This window comes from Aedes aegypti, chromosome 3, assembly GCF_002204515.2.
Source record: "Aedes aegypti strain LVP_AGWG chromosome 3, AaegL5.0 Primary Assembly, whole genome shotgun sequence".
NCBI lineage: Eukaryota > Metazoa > Arthropoda > Insecta > Diptera > Culicidae > Aedes > Aedes aegypti.
Window position 1 is genome coordinate 249,822,580 of NC_035109.1, and position 17,116 is coordinate 249,839,695.

Consider the following 17,116-nt stretch of genomic DNA (forward strand, 5'->3'; position numbering starts at 1 on the left):
TATTCATTTGGATCGTAGTGCAATTCTTACCAGTTCCGATCAATCACGGAGTAGCAATCATTGACATGTACAGTCAGTCTATGCTATGCTATGCTATGCTATGCTATTTCTGTTTGTCCATTAATTCATGAATAACTTAGATTGTGCCCTACTAAGTTGACCATATTTTATGAGAAAATTGAAAATTGCAAATATTTGAAATAATTCCGTATACCGTTTTGTCTCAATTTCCGAACAGACTAATATTCCGAACACTAGGTTTTTGTATGGCGATTTGGTTTAATGTTTCGTTGAAATATGTCATCAAATATCAAGGAAACGGTAGTCAATTGCAATTCAATTTTAACGTCTCCAATATCATTTATACCGCGGGAGTAGTGATGATTCTCAATTTTGAGACTAGTAGAAAAAGCTCAGATACATTTATTTGCGAAACTATTCATTTGAATACGATTTATTCGTGCTGTTCGGAATTTGAATCAAGGTGTTCGGAATATGAGACAGAATGAACACAGTGTTCGGCATTTGAATCAAAATGTTGTTCCAAACTCTAACGTACAATACTAAAACTAATTAAATTAACATTATTATCGGTACACCCAACAACTAACAGTTAGACTTTGCGAAGAAATGAAAATTTACACAAATATCCGCCAATTTATGTCAATCAGATGCATTTGAAGTCACTGTTGGCCTTAAGTGTTCGGAATATGAGTCAAAACGGTAACTTGTTTTTATTCCTAATACTTACAAGAGCAACCAGTTGGTAAAATTTATAAAAATCTTATAAGAGTTGAATTCAAACAATCTTCTAATCTATTTTTTCCAAAATTTTTGAAAATGCTATGTTATCAAATTAGTTTCCAAGTATGAGACGCAATGTTGCTTGCGTGATAGTGAAAATGAAGACGAAGCTCTGGTGCCTGTATAAAATGGAGATTCCCACAAAGTTCGACCCTTTGCAGAACCTACCATTCAGGACGTACCCCGTACCGTATCGAACACGAAGTATGGTTCTAATGACTAGACAATGCATTTTCATCTTCCAACTTCGATCCACTCCACTCTAAGAGTGGAGGACAAGGATATTGAAGTAGTCTCGGATGGAAGTTTTTCCCATCAAAGAACTGATAAAACGGAAGCGAACTAGACAAAAAATACAAAGAAATATGAAAGCGAAAAAACGACAGCTTCTACATCAAGTTGTATTTGAAAACTTTGGATGCCCATGAGGATCTGTATGCTCAAAATATATACAAAAAAATAAAAAAAAACATCCTTAATAGATAGTCGACATATTTTCAAACAGATAGTGAGTCAGTTTCTAACTACAAACTACAGTTAACAATTGAATTTGAAGAAATAAATAGTCAAACAACGAATGATTTGGAGTACATAGACTTTTTTATAGCTTAGCAGAAACCTAACTCAATGGTTAATTCTTCTTATTCTTGGGGAACGGACCTGGTGTAGTGGTTAGAACACTCGCCTCTCACGCCGAGGACCTGGGATCGAATCCCATCCCCGACATAGTCACTTATGACGTAAAAAGTTATAGTGACGACTTCCTTCGGAAGGGAAGTAAAGCCGTTGGTCCCGAGATGAACTAGCCTAGGGTTAAAAATCTCGTTAATAAAGTCAAACCAACCAACCATCTTCTTATTCTTCAGTCCGATTCAATTTCCGGAAGGGCGTATAAAAGGAATGGCTTTACTAATTCTATGCGTTCTTCGTGTATGGTTTGGGTTCCATACTAGGTGGCAATATTTCAGAATTGGTCTTATATATGTTATATACAGTAGTTTAATAGTATAAGAATCATGCAAATTGCGCAAATTGTTGCTGAACCTCTGTTGAAGCCAAGCATATTGACTGCTTTGTTTATTATGGAATTATAATGTTCTACAAAAGTGAGTTTAAAGTCTGGGATTACACCCAATTCCCTTACCTCAATCCCAATCCCAATTGGAGTTGTTACATATTTTCAGAGATAATGGCAATTTCGCGATAGTTCCGTACATCACATTTTGTTCCTGATTTAAAAACAGGGACCAAATATGAGGATTTCCAAGCTTCTTGGAATTTTCCATTATTTAGGAACATGTTGAAAAGGCGTTCTAGGGGTAACAGTAAGCTCTTTGAAAGATTCTTGAAGAACACGGGTACAATGCCATCCGGTCCTGCTCCATTAGATGCGTCCAGGTTTTTTTTTATTGTGATGAAATACGGTAAAATATCTTGAAGCTTTCGTAGAGATTTAACGTTACTCTACCGGCAGCTTCATTTGTTACCACAAAAAAAAAACATCGCGATAATTTTTTGGTTTTCTCAATATTTTTGAAAATATTCTGATGTTTCTTGGGGGACCAACATTCTTCATATAAAATATCTTTGGCGGTTATTTGTTTTTGATCAATTTATCAAAAATAAATAAAATGCGGACTATACAACGACAGGAAATAAGGAGCTACTCTGGAAAAATCATACAAATCGGTGCCCCAAGGAGTTTTGGATATCTCCGGATCCAGATGACCAATTGTCAATATCAACACAGATACTAAAACTATAAGAGTTTTTTGAGAACTTGTAAAAAATGGTGTAAAAATATCGAGAAACAAAAAAGTTAACGCGATTCGAATTTTGTTTTCGCGGTTGAAAATGAAACTGCCGGTAGAGGGGTTAAGTACATGACGCGACTGTTATAAGGTTAAATCTATAAGATATTCTACATTATACCATGCCCACACAGTTACGGATCACCCACAGTGACGGATCACTTTGGCGTTCAACATCGGATAACTCGCCTAAAACATAAACGTTGCGTAAAACATATTTTTCCCATGTTATACTTTTTGTCTTCTACCATTTGTAATGTTAAACACAACATTCAACGGCTAAATAACGGTGTTTTTGACAAATGTTCAGTTGGTACCACACAGCTATCATTATATGGTCGTTTGCTGTAAGAAGTGCCGTCAGCATTGATAAGCTCCCACAGCTGGTAAAATGCAAATATTATAGTATAAAACATGCTCGTCCGCTTCGATTCAGTATGAATTCATCTTTGGAAAACAATTTTCTTGATTGTTGATTCTAAATACCGAATATTAGCACTTCTAACTAGTGATCCATAATATGGACCAAGTAATGCTTGTTTACCACAGTTATGGATCACTTCCAAAATATGTAGATTTCTGTTATTTCAAGCATTGATTCAACATTTTCAGACAATAGCACTAAGGATAAAACTAATAAAACATCAAGGTTTGTAAATATCATTTTTTTAGCAGACAAAAATGGGAGGAAAACTTGGTGTGAAGCCAAAACAGTCCATGTCTCAGTTACTACAACACAGTATCCCAAAAATAATGGTATTTTGCTCTTGTTTCCAGCTCTAACACTGCTATTTTTTTGCAGTAATATGTGACACATTGCTAACTTTTGCCAAATCAGCAATACAGATGTATTGAATTGAAAATCTCTTGATTTTGCGCACTGATCCGTAATATGTCACAATTTGATCCATAATATGAAAATTGATCCATAATATGGTTTTCAGAAAACGATACAATTTTTAATTTTTAGGAAATTCTATGTAAATATTACACTCAAAACAGTTTACTAACCGAGATTCCAACTTGCAACGATTCAATTCGTGTTTTTAAATTATAAATTTACGTTTTCCATGTCGTTTTATTGAATTTTATAGGTTGAACTCCACCCTATTTGATCCATACCTGTGGGGTCATGGTAAATGAAATGAATTGATTGTATGAGAAGCTGAATGTTTGTTATAATTCGTATCGCAGAGAATTGTTACTGAAGAAAAATTAAACTTTTGCAGGTTGATCTATATAGAGACTGTTATGACTTTATTATTAAATATGGAACAGCACTTGCTTGAATTTTTGTTTTGCAATGTTTTCTAACAAACTGCTTAATTTTATGTACGCATACGAAAATATACATGAAAATATGTGTAGCCCGGCGAAATTTTTTTTATGAAACCCTTATGAGACAGTTATGCTTTTATGGGCAGTTTACACCAAACCCACAGAAAGGCCAAGGGGTGCTTGGTAGGTTAGCACATGCCTTGTGGGTTCAATCTCTGCATGATGTATAGCGTATGAAGTATATTAGCAAGATCATTGGTCAGTTCCATGAACTCCTTCTTGGTCAGCGCCATATCAGTCGTATGTTGCGCTAGGGGTTGCTTGTATATAGGTGAGAATGTCTTCGGGAATCCAACGCGTTTGTAGTTCTTGACAATTTCTTTGTCAGCTCGAAGGTTTTTCATGCGGTCTTGAAATGTGTTCTTAGGTGTCTCCCTTATTCGATACTCCATTTCTCAATATCGAGTTAGAAAATCATAGGGGCGGTCCATTAATTACGTAAGGGATAATGGGGGGAGGGGGAGTTTGAGATATCTTACGCGCCATACAAATTATTTGTAATTTTCATATAAAAAAACTTACCATGGGGGAGGGGGGGTCGAAAAACCGCCAAAATTGTCTTACGTAATTAATGGACCACCCCATAGTAGAATTTTGTATCCATGGCTACCTCGATGGTCAATTGGATCGCATTTGCACTGCCCAAGTAACATTGATAGCTGAATAACAGTTTATTTAGCTTAAATGCGGTTTATACAGCCTCTTTTCAGCTGAATAAACTGTTATTCAGCTACCAATGTTACCTGGATGTGTTAGTGTTTTGTAACTCGATGGTCCCTTCATTATCCAGTTATGGAGAGATGACTGTACATCATATCTTGTGGCTGCTTCTTGTGCGCTCATTTGCCTTAAATGCATCATGTTTACAGCACTTTTTAGTAGGCTTCCAAAGACCGAAAATTTTATTGTTTATGCTTTATTTTTGTTGACGTTCGTTTTTTGTATCCTAAATTTATGAAAAAGCGAATTATGCATTAGATCCCAGTTATTAGGTTAACATTTTCACTGTCCGGTCATAGAGGGCAAGAAGTGTCCGGCCATAGAGAACTTGCAATGGTTTCACAAAGAGGTTGCTTTTCTTCGAAATTTTACAGTGAAGTCTAGGTGTATGATTTTTGATATCAAGAGGGCTGATATTACGTACAATAATTCTCGAATATTATACGTGTAGTATAGAGAATTCGGAATTTTGTCATAGCAATTGAAATAAATTTGATTAAGCGGTTCCCATCAGTTTTGGCAGATTTGAGTATTTTTAAAAGATAGCTTTTCTGGTGTAGGCTGTTATGCTTACGTTTACATCACAGACAAACAGACGTAACACTTAGAACAAATCTCGATCAAAATCATAGTAACGAGGACATGAACGCCCAATGCTAAAACTGGTGTGTTTGGCCGACAGGCCAACAGATGGCGATAGTGTGTAAACGTCAAATACGAACAAAAACGATGCGAGCGCTGCGGGTGGTGGATTAAAAGACAATTTACACCGTCTTCAGCACATTGGCTGCACAGACTGAACGATTACTAACATTAGGCAACGGACAACATGAAACACCCAGTAGCCCAGCGATGAATTTTTCGTTTGACGAAAAATTTTCACCGACTGGAGCGGGAATCGAACCCACACCCCGTGGCACAATACGCCTAAACGACTGACGCCGCTAACCGCAAGGCCACGAAGCCCCAGCCACCTACCATATTTTTGAATACACCGTTAAAATGTTGGTCGATGGACAATGATGAGAGTGTGACGTCTGTTTGTCTGTGTTTACATATTAATTTTCAGGTTGATTTTCAACATTTGGTAAGTATTAATTGGGTAATCAATCGTCTTATTGCGGTAAGTCTATTATTTCGGTAGTGTGTCCAACTCAAAATATGATTTGACTACTGTAATAATCATGGGGCAGTAGTTGCATTTTCCTAAATGTACCTAAAAAAATATTGTTTTTGGAATACCTTCAGACTGGAGAAGGTGTCACTCTTAATCTTGTAAATAGATTTTGATAATTTTTGCATACAATTGAATTCCATTTGCGCTTGGTATTTGCTGCCACGTTTTATCTCGATTCCTCATTATTTCTATTTCGGCCGGTGAAAATATCAAAACGAAGAGTGGTGCTATGCCACCCGAAGCTATTTAGAAGAAAAGTATCAAATTGTGAGAAGAATGTGTTGATTCAGCAGAAAATTATTTCGATTACGCGTCATTTTAAAGTTCGGCTGGTGAAAAATTGGATCGACTGATGGTGCTATGCCACCCGGAAAACAATGTGAAGAAAGTTACTTGTGATGTGAAAACAAATGCTTATAGATGTTTTATGGTAACGGAGTTTGTTCCTACGGGAATGAGCATATGAGCGGTTTTCATAAAGCAGCAATGGAAAGAACAACAAACTGGTGAGATCGTTCAAAATTATATGACCGTTTGTAACCACTAAATACGTCCCAAGGTCGAAAACCTAATTTTCGATTCGGGAAGTGTGAAATCATTTCAGATATCCAATTGATTTCTGGGTGCTTTCATGCGGGGCTTGCTGTGATGAAAACGACCTCAGAATGTGTGTGTATGAACAGCCATTCTTGAAATGGGTCGTTGGAATAGCATTAGAGCTATCACCTTCCATCTCCAGGGCTAAAGTTGTCTGCATCTATACAGACATCTAAGTGTCTCGATAAATAGGTGCACACAAATTTCTTCCATAAAAGTACTGCCGATCAGTGGGCGGTGGATTGTAAACACACACAACACACACAATTGAATTCCATTTGCGCTTTGTAAATGTACAAGTACAGGGTGTCCGCAAATTATCCGTACAAACTTTGAATACATGGCTCTATACAATCAAGCATAATAAATTCAATATTCTTGCATGGTTTTAAACATTGGCTTATTATATTCTTAAGAAGTAAGTTTGACACATTTCCGATTTCAAATAATTGCACAACCAACCCAAATGTATTGAGGTGTCTTAAAGGGAGCTGTTTTCCAAGCTTTATGACGGAAGAGAAATGTCCATACAACTCACTGGATTTGCACCGTACAATTTTCTATTTCCAGTCTAACTTGAAGCCACTTACCTGTAGATTACTTCAAATAATAATAGGACATTTGGATTCATCTCTTTTAGGTTTTAGGGATAACACATCTCCAGTATGACTAGCGGCCTTCAGGAAAAACGTTTCCGAAAAATTTAAATTTGCCTATCTCAGTAACAAGCAATTATTTCGAAATTTTTTAAAGTTGTATTTTGTGGTAACATATAGATATAATATAAAAGCTACATGGACATTGATTTTTCATTGTTTTCAATGCGAGGTCATCTTTCTAATATTTTGCTGTTCGGATAATTTGCGGACACCCTGTATGAGCTGAATCCAATAAGAATTTAAAATTTCGCACGAAGACAAAAAGGGGCTACTTTGGTCTAAATGTGTCCAAAGTTTGTTTGATCATAAATTGTTTTTGAGCGCTTTCAAACACAGACTATATTCACAGACAACCAGACGTCACACTCTCATAATTGTCCATCAACCACCTTTTGAGCGGTCGATTCAAATATTTTGTAAGTGGTCAATCCATCACCCGCAGTGCTCTATATGTTTGATACCCTTATTGATATGGTTCTGGACTTGTGAGAAATTCGGCACTTTCACCGGAGCACTTTGAACCTACTATAGAGTGATCAGCGCATCTAATTGTTCTCAAGCATAATGTTAAAGTTAATGTTGAAGTTTGATTCTCGGTTGGATACGGTTTCGAATAATGTATACATGATTGGAAATACAAATATGACTAACCATATTTTCAGGAACCAGTTTACGGGAATGGCCATGTTTAGACAAATTTCCAACGAATCTTAATGCGTCCGATTGCTTTCAATTTACATTTGAATCTAATTTCTTTGAAAATTGTGAATATTTCTACAACTTTCCACCGCACAAAAATACTAACGACAGAATGCATACAAATTCATCCATTTTTCTGAAAGTTATAAGCATTTGAATTTATGGAAAATTTTGCCTAACCCCTGTTTACACGATACACACGATATGGCGACTCTCAGTTAGTATGTGAGAGAATGTCATATGAATTAGTTAAATTGTTAATCATACGAAATCCTCTCCTTTTCTCTGTTTATAAATGACTTACCACTTTCGATATCACATTGTCAATTTCACTTATATGCAGATGATTGTCAGTTATATATATCAGGATCACCTAATCATATAACTGACATTGTAAATCGTATTGACACTGATATTCAATGCATCCTGAAGTGGTGCAATAGCAATGGTTTACACCTAAATGCAAAGAAAACTCAAGCTTTGATTTTGCGGTCAAAACGATTTAACATGCAAAACATACCATTGATACATGTTGGGAAAGATTCTATTGAATATTCAAATGTTGTCAAAAATCTAGGTCTTCTTATGGACAACAGCTTAAACTGGAACGCTCAAGTTAATGCTGTGTGTGGTAAAATTTACGGTGCACTTCACTCTTCAGTACTGCTAAGGCATTGTACTCCACAACATATTAGAGTTCAATTAGCTAGATCTCTCATAATACCATTATTTGATTATGGCGATGTGTTATTTGGCCTCACTTTTAAGAAAAACTTGAAGAAACTAAATCTAGCTTTTAACTCTGTCACTAGATATGCTTATAACCTAAGAAAATTTGACCACATATCAAGTTATAGCAAGGCACTGCTTGGATGCAACTTCACAAATCATCTAAAGTTGAGAATGTGTATTCAAACTCACAAAATACTTAACAATCCTCCAATTTATCTCGAAAACTTTGTTAGCTACACTCGATCATATCGCTCTTCCTCATTAATAGTTCCACGATGTCATTCAAACTAGGGAGTCGATGCCGGTTATGGACCCTTTGCGTATTATGGACCCCCTACAGAAAAACATAAAATTAGCACTCAAAGCAACCTTATTCCTATGAAAATTCACCGGGGGAACATCGATTGCATTGTAAGTCAGCAGTTTCAGGCAAAATATTTGGATTGAGGCGCATAAATACAGATATTTGAACAGTTTTGTAAATGAAACCACACAAGAGGGTCCATAATACGCATTTCCAGGTGGGTCCATAATAGGCACGTCGGCAGCGAGCCGGACTACATGGGAATCAAATGGAGGGTCCATAATACGCAACGTCAAATTTGTAAACAATCCTATTATGGACCCCGGGAGGGTCAATAATAGGCATTCGGACAACAGTTTTCCAAATGTATATTTCTCTGGGGAAATCGTATGGTTTTGTATGTTGCATGGGTGTACTGTGAAGTAAAGACATTGAACTTGTTATTAGACTCCACAAAACGTATATCGGCCTGAGATATAATTGCGGAAAGGCGTAGAGAATGAATTTCAGCTAATAAGGGGTCCATTACTAGCATTGACACCCTACATAAAAGAATCATTCCGACATCGAGCAGTCAAAAATTGGAATGACTTACCACGAGGTTGCAGAAATGAAATAAATTTTCTTCTTTTCAAACGAGCAGTTAACTTATTTTTTAGTACAGATTAATTGGTATATTAGTGTTAGTTTTAGAATAGTAGCATATACTTTGAAAATCAATACGCGGTTATTTATGCTATTATAAGTAGTTTCAATAAATAAATAAATAAATCTATCGAATTGATTGTTACGTTGACTATCCAGCTTATACTTAAAAATATATGACTTCATGCTTACATAACATATATGAAGTTTACACTATGTGTAATCTTCATTATTTTTAACATTGTGGGTGACAAAAATCTACTTCTGAGAAAAGCGATTTTAAAGTTATTTGTAGTTCATTTCTCAATTTTGGATTCTTAAAAACACCTGTTTCTCTGAGCACTTCCACAGTTATTAACTGTGGAAATTTCATAGAAAATTGATACTTTACACCCTAGGGATATGAAGGAAGACACTGTCAAATAATGCTTCCAAAAATTATGAAGATATCAACATTTGGTCTTTTGGTAACATTTTAGCAAAATGGATAATAGGGAAATGGTCGTATTTTGGACCCCCTAAAGAAGTAAAGCGTAACCAAATCAAAGAACATGCTAAAATGTAGAGAAAAACTTCCTCTACGAGATAAAAATGCCCATACGGTCATGTAGGATCCACAAAACGTCGAAAATAATTGAATTACGAAACACTGTTTTTCATTATTTTGGACACACCAATACATTTTGGACCCTCAAAGTATATATTTTGGACCCCCGGCATTTTTTATCGTTTGGCGACAAAGTCCACGACACTGGTTGTATAATATGCTTTCCCGTTGCCTAATCAATCGATTGACAATGGAAAACCAAAGAAACTCTACGCTATAAGTTCAGAAATTTGAAAAAAGTTTTTGTTTACATTTGAAAAATTTCAGACGGCTTTAATTTCTGTGTGTAACGTGTTTGTAACGGTTGCATGGATGAACCGATTAAATTAAATAATTTTCAGATGAAATAAACACATTTTCCATGTACAAACCGTTGATGCAAGTGCAGAATAGCCCTATCTTTCCACATGGCATGAAAACTGAGGAATTTAGCAGGAAGACGGCCCAGAGGGTCCAAAATATATTGGTTACCCTACTGTTTGTTCTACTCACAGTTTTCTTTTATAATTTGATTCTAATGCATTCAAAGATACATTTTTAGGCAACACATGGCTTGTAACATAAGTGATATATTTTCTAAGAGGTGATCCTCCTTATCTTTTCAAGAGCAAACTCAGTCATTTTCATAAGCATTTTCTATAAAGTATTGTTTTTTGTTTGTCAATAAAACGAAACTTTAATGAATGTACAAGAAGATGCAAGCTATGATATTTTGAAATGGTAACTTATCCGGATTCTCATTGAATAAAATTGAGCTTTTCCATCATCATGTGCATCATCAATATTTTACCAACGCAAACTGAAAACGAAAACGCTCCATTTAGGAACCGGACTTGCTTTGCTTTCAAATGGAATTTTCCTATGCAATTTATCCTTTAGCACCAGACAAATCGCTGTTAATCCCAAGACCACTTTCGAGTGCACTTCAAAACGAACGGAACTAATTATGTGACAACTAACCAGTTGTATTGGTTGCTTTCTCACAGACCGTCATGAAATAATAAAATTTAGATAGGTACAACGCGCCAACTATTTCACCTACAATTTTTTCATCTGAATGATCTATAAGTATGGCAGTGGAATCAGCCAGAGAAATATGTATTGCAAATGTGCACTTTCCAGGAAGGTATGCCGTAGTCGGCCTCCTGGACAACATCATTGCGAGTGCAAGTGAGTAAAGTTGTTTTTTATGAGGTTGCATCGCAAGCTGCTGGTTCGGATCTGAAATAGCGACGGGAAAGCCAGTTTCCATATCCATTTCTTTTACGAAGCCAGGGCGTTCCTGGAAGGAATCGGTGCCAATCGACCGACGACAACGATGACGACGGGTGGATGGGAAATGGAAAATAGGTTAAATACTAAGGCCACCGAGGCCACCGCATCTGTCGTTATCTTCGACATCTTAGCAGTGAACTACTCTGCTGTTGGTCCTACGTTAGGGTAAAGTATCCTGTGTTAGAGGAGTAGAGTATGGGGTCATACGCAGAATTGAAATTCAGTTTCGCGAAAAACATGGTTTAATGGACCGAAAATGATCTTTTATTTAGAATTTTTATAGCATTTTTTCATGTGAAATCAATAAAGTTTACAAGTGTTTAATGTATTCTATTCTGCATTCGAAACACAGTGAGCACATTTTCATCGAATAAATTTCAGTTTTGAACAGTAAAACTGCTTTCGATTATGACGATGATTATTATTTATGTATTAACTTGTTATTACATCAATAAATTCGATGGAAACTAGTTTACCTTTGCGCCCTTGACCTATTTTTAACAACAAAATTATCATGATCTTTAGGGTCTAATTCCCATAATTTTCTCCCGGTTTCAATAAACTTTTGACATAACACCACAACACTCTTCAAGTTTCGTGACCTGTACTGGGAACCCCTGTCACACGGTCGGTTCTGATACATTTGCATAATTACTATACGAAATTACAGTGTATGTAACTAAATCATAAATCATTAGCATATTCCTACTCTTTCCACTCATTTCGAACCATTCTGGCCAGTTCCGGAATCCCTGAAACCGGTTCCAGGGGCATCACTTGGGGACCGAAATTTGATCAGCACAAACTATATCATGCGACACATCAATCTCCAAGATTTAAAAACTGAAGTATGATATGATGGATATTGAGCAATTGTTTGCAACATAGGGCCATCTAAGTATTTCCGGAATATTCTAGAGCCGATTTCAGGACCCTGGAAAAGGAAATCAAACCGATGATAGCTAACCATATCATGCGACACATAAACCTTCAAGGTTTTTTTTACCAGCAGTTTAATGTAATGCATATTGAGTAATTTCTTGCAACATATAGTCATTCACAAGTACTTCTGAGATGTTCAATCCGATGATTTTCCCTGGGTGTATAATATGATGCAAATTGAGTAATGTCCGATTCTGGGCCATTGGGTCTTAGAAAATTTGACGATCTTGACACACGAGCCATACTTTCATCCCATTTATCCGCCTGCATTTATACAACACTCTCGTTCTGATCACGAAATACAGTCAGGTCTCCAATTAGACACATGGTTTGTGCTTGTTAGCCCTTCCCAAGTAACCAATAAGCCGTAAAGATTGGCACGAAGTCGGCTCTATAGTCGAATAAAAGTTATGGTTAACAGGGCTAATAGGAACTATATCGTGATTAAAAGCTGCTTAAAAAGCCACTTTTGGCGAATTATTTGGCTGATATACAGCCTACTCTTACTGAGTCTCTGGAGCGAGAGATGTCAAAATTTTATAGCACGTTGGTGTTTATCTTTTGTACTTTTCTTTCTTTAACCTCATCGAAGTAGATTTTTTGTAAGGTGCTTTAGAGTTGAACCGATGTTCTCCAGGCTCAAATTGGATGATTCGGTCACCTTTCCCATCTGCTCCATCGACGCTCTTATGGTTTGTATTGCTAAGCATCGTGTAAAAAGCAGACAAATATTGGAGGCTGCAAATGCCAGAGGTTCAATTTTATAATAAAATTTTTATTGATGTGTTCAAGTGTCAGAGTCTTCGTAATCCGGATGGTCGCCGGAACGACCGGAAGAGTGTGAGTTTCAGACAGTTTGTTTCGATTAAAAAAAATCCCGCGATTCTTGAGATTATTCGGATTCCGAGGATTTCTATTAAGATTACGACACCAGGTTCGTCTCCTTTAAAAAATCACCCATAGCAACAACGTTAAAAATTTACCAATACTAATTCTATCATGCCTAACATATTACATCGTCGGTCCTGTTTTTGTTTTGGGGCAAAGACCATTTTGATTCGGCTGACATAAATATCAAACATATCACCCTTTCAACAGCTTTGACAACCGCTGTAAGGTGCTTGAGGACACAGGGCTTATAAACACTGTGCTCAAGCATTATATACACATATAGGGCTTATTTCCGTGCTCAAGGCCACAGTGCCTAAAAACACTTGAAAATGTTATATGAAGCCTGTTGGCACTGAGAATGCGTTAATCGGCCTATAAGGAGTGTATCGAAAAGTAGTCGCAAACTTTCAAAACAGTCTCAAAAATAATGGGTTGAACCTAGAAACAATTTTTTGATCAGAAACGCTTTACAATGTATTTGAAAATGATAATGCGGTGATATTGTTTCAATAAAGTGGCATTTTGCATGATAGTTTTGCAAATTACTAACAGATGTCGATGAAAATCTTGCACATCTCTGAAAAAAAATGATATGTTAATAAATGTGTTAAATTTTAAGAAAAAATGGTTTTTGTTTATGCTAATATACTCTGTGCCACAACTCTCATGACATAGTGTAAAACATATTTTGAAAAATTCATTAACAAGCATTTGAGAGCAAATACAAAAATAGAAAAAAGTCGATTTTTAAGGACCACGTTTTTTTGATTTTTTCTTTCTACACGATAATGGTAATGAATAAACAATTGTTTTTTGATTGGAAAAGTTTCTTTGCATATTTATGAAGTAACGTAAGCAAAAAATGTTACTCTATATAATTACCGCTGTATATGACAGAGCTTTTAAAGTTGATTAAACAAAAGTGACTTTCTAAAACCGACCTTGTTCCAATAATTGAGCTTTTTTAGAGCAATAATTTATTTTTTTGAATTTATTTTTACGTGCTGTGTGAAGTACACGTATTTTCCGATAGAATAAGCTTTTCACCCAATTTTGTTTGATACACATTTTGTTCAATTCAAATCATCGAATCTTCAGAAGGCACTTCAAAAATGTAATTTTGTGCAAGATTTTAATTTCCATGCTTTATATACCTTGTTGTATTTATATTAAGACTGCATATTATTCAATATTTTTTTAACTGCTTCAATATTTGATGACACAATGAAGATTTGCGTGAAAAAAGCTTTTAAAAAGATTAACTGAAGATGTATCGTTTTTAAAGTTTGCGACTACTTTTCGATACACTCCTTATACCGCTTATAACAGTGCTTAGTGGTTACCTGGGTTGTGCTACTGAGCAACTTTGCCGAAGACGCCTTCATTCTAAGTGGTCAGGCTACTAAGCTATTCGCAAAACAAAAATTCCATGCTCACTGGCGCCGCCTGTAGGCAAAATTTCGAAACTTTCACTCAAATAATGTTAGCCCTTGTGCTACTGAAGAACTTTGCCGAAGATACCATCTCTCTAAGTGGTCAGGCTACTGAGTTATGCGCAAAACAAAAATTATATGCCTACTAGCGCCACCTGGTGGCGTAATTCCATATCAGAATGACCACCGCATGTCAGCCCTTGAGCTAATGAACAACTCCTCCGAAGACACCAACCTTTCAAAACATCAGGATCTAAAAATATAAAAAAAATCCATGGTTCATGTAGTGCAAAGCATAAGCAAAGATGACCGTACAATTCGTAGTTGCTACTCCGTGATTGGCCAGAACAATCGAAGTTGCACAGGGAACTAATGAATGGAGCTTAGGATTAGCTTATCATTCTTCAATGTGCACAAATCGAGAGCTCAAATTTAAAAGTCAATAACGGCGCCGGGCACGTCCTCACGGTCATCGGGGGAAGGGAAGGAATGTTAGTGCGACTACCGTGATTACTACACGCAAAAAAAAAAACAGTTCCAAAAAATACGAACATTCAGTCACGAATACCAGAACAAGCAGTTTTTTGCTTTTCGAAAATACACCATGAATAAAAATCATGGAATCGGGAATCATGTTCCACTAATTATTCGTAACGCTTGCGGACTAGGATGGATTCGTGACTTTTGTTCTTGTATTTGGAAACACTGTTCTTGAAAACAGGAACACTGTTCCTGATGGTGTTTCGGAAGTTTTGATTTTTTTTATCACAAATATCATTGTGCATTTTTCACAAAACATTTTAAAATGTTTTGTTACTGTTACAAATATGGATAAACAAGAACATGCAGATGTAGATAAGTTTAATGAAATTTAATTTAGTAGACATTAATCACAATGACATAAATAAATCCGTAAACTGCACAATCCGGTTACTAAAGTTCACTGCTGTAGAAATCTATGAATGTTCCAGGTAGTATGGTCATTTCAAGTAGCAAATCCGGCAGCTCTCAGAAATAAAGACACCATTTTTCACCACTGTTCCCACTAAGCAACAAAATAAATTAGACATATTGCATTCCACTCACAAAACAGTCTCTTCTTTTCAAGAAAGTAGCTGGAAAGCGCACTTTTTCGCATTCACATTCGGAGCGCAATTGGTTGACTTGAATGTTTTCGTTTCTGCGCCTGCGTTATTCATTTTGACAGCACGCATGAACTAAATTCTCGTTATCAGGAACCAAATCGCGAATTCGATCTGAAGGGTTGTGGATATCGTGATTTCAGAGTCATGATTCTTGAAGCGTTACTAAACAAGCATACCAGTTAAGCTGCCACGAACAGTGTTCTTGGATAAGCGATTACGTTCACAGAAACGAGATGCAATGAATCACGCTTTTGGGAATAGAATCACGAAATACAACAAGCGGTGCGTTCCGTTTACCGTGACTTTTTGTTCATGGATCGGGGTACGGATTTTTTTACGTGTAGAGACTGAGATCACCTCTGCATCTCCACGGTTGTCATGGAAAGGATATTGGGTTAGTGGGATAAGGTTGAGATCTGCACCAATGTTTGGTGAAGCGATCCATGATATAATCACGCCTAAGCGGATTCGCGAAATAATTCGATAATCGCATTGTACACCGAACAAGTGTTCGTCACTCGCCCACGCAAGAGCAAGCGACGCGATCAATAGATCAAACACTACTAACGATCCGCGGCGCATTTTCATTTCTCTGAGCGAACGACGCGCTACAAGTTTGATCCTGCCCTCATTGTACGCCCCCGCAGGAGCAAGCGTCAAGTTCGAAGGATCAAACACTACTAAATGCATGGTTCATACTGTAGTGCAAATAAAAAAAAGCGCCCCTACCAGCCAAGTTCTCAACTAAAAGGATGTTCCTCAACTCCTAAAGGTAGTTCGTACTTAGCTCTGAAACTTCGCCGAAGACAGTACTGTGCTATCCCTTTGGCCATGCGAGATATTCAACATCACCCCCATAGTGATGAAATCCCATAAGCCCTGGGTCTCCTATAAGCCTCTGGGGTGTCTTATAGGAGTGCGCGATATAGGAATGCGTTTAATAGGAGCCCCACTGTATTTTCCATTTTTTTGTACTATATTTGCAACCAAAGGGGTGTTCGACGATCCAGTAGATTATAATAAGGTTGTTAAAGGCTGGATTACCAGAAAAAGAAAGTTATGGCCCCGAATGGCTCGATACTGTTGCAATTTGTGAGAGTTGCTGCTCTTGAACGCTCTCGCGCCACGTACCAAACGAGATAGTGAATGTTTGCATTCATAGGGCTTTCTGATTGCGATGTGCCACGAACCGTTATGATTCATGAACTGTTACACTCTTCGAATATGTTTCGATCGGCTTATGAGGATCAAAATCCAAACACTGTTGCAAACTCTATCGTGCGACACATCAATCTTCAAGATTTTGCACTGGGAGTGTTGATAAATCGATACATTTT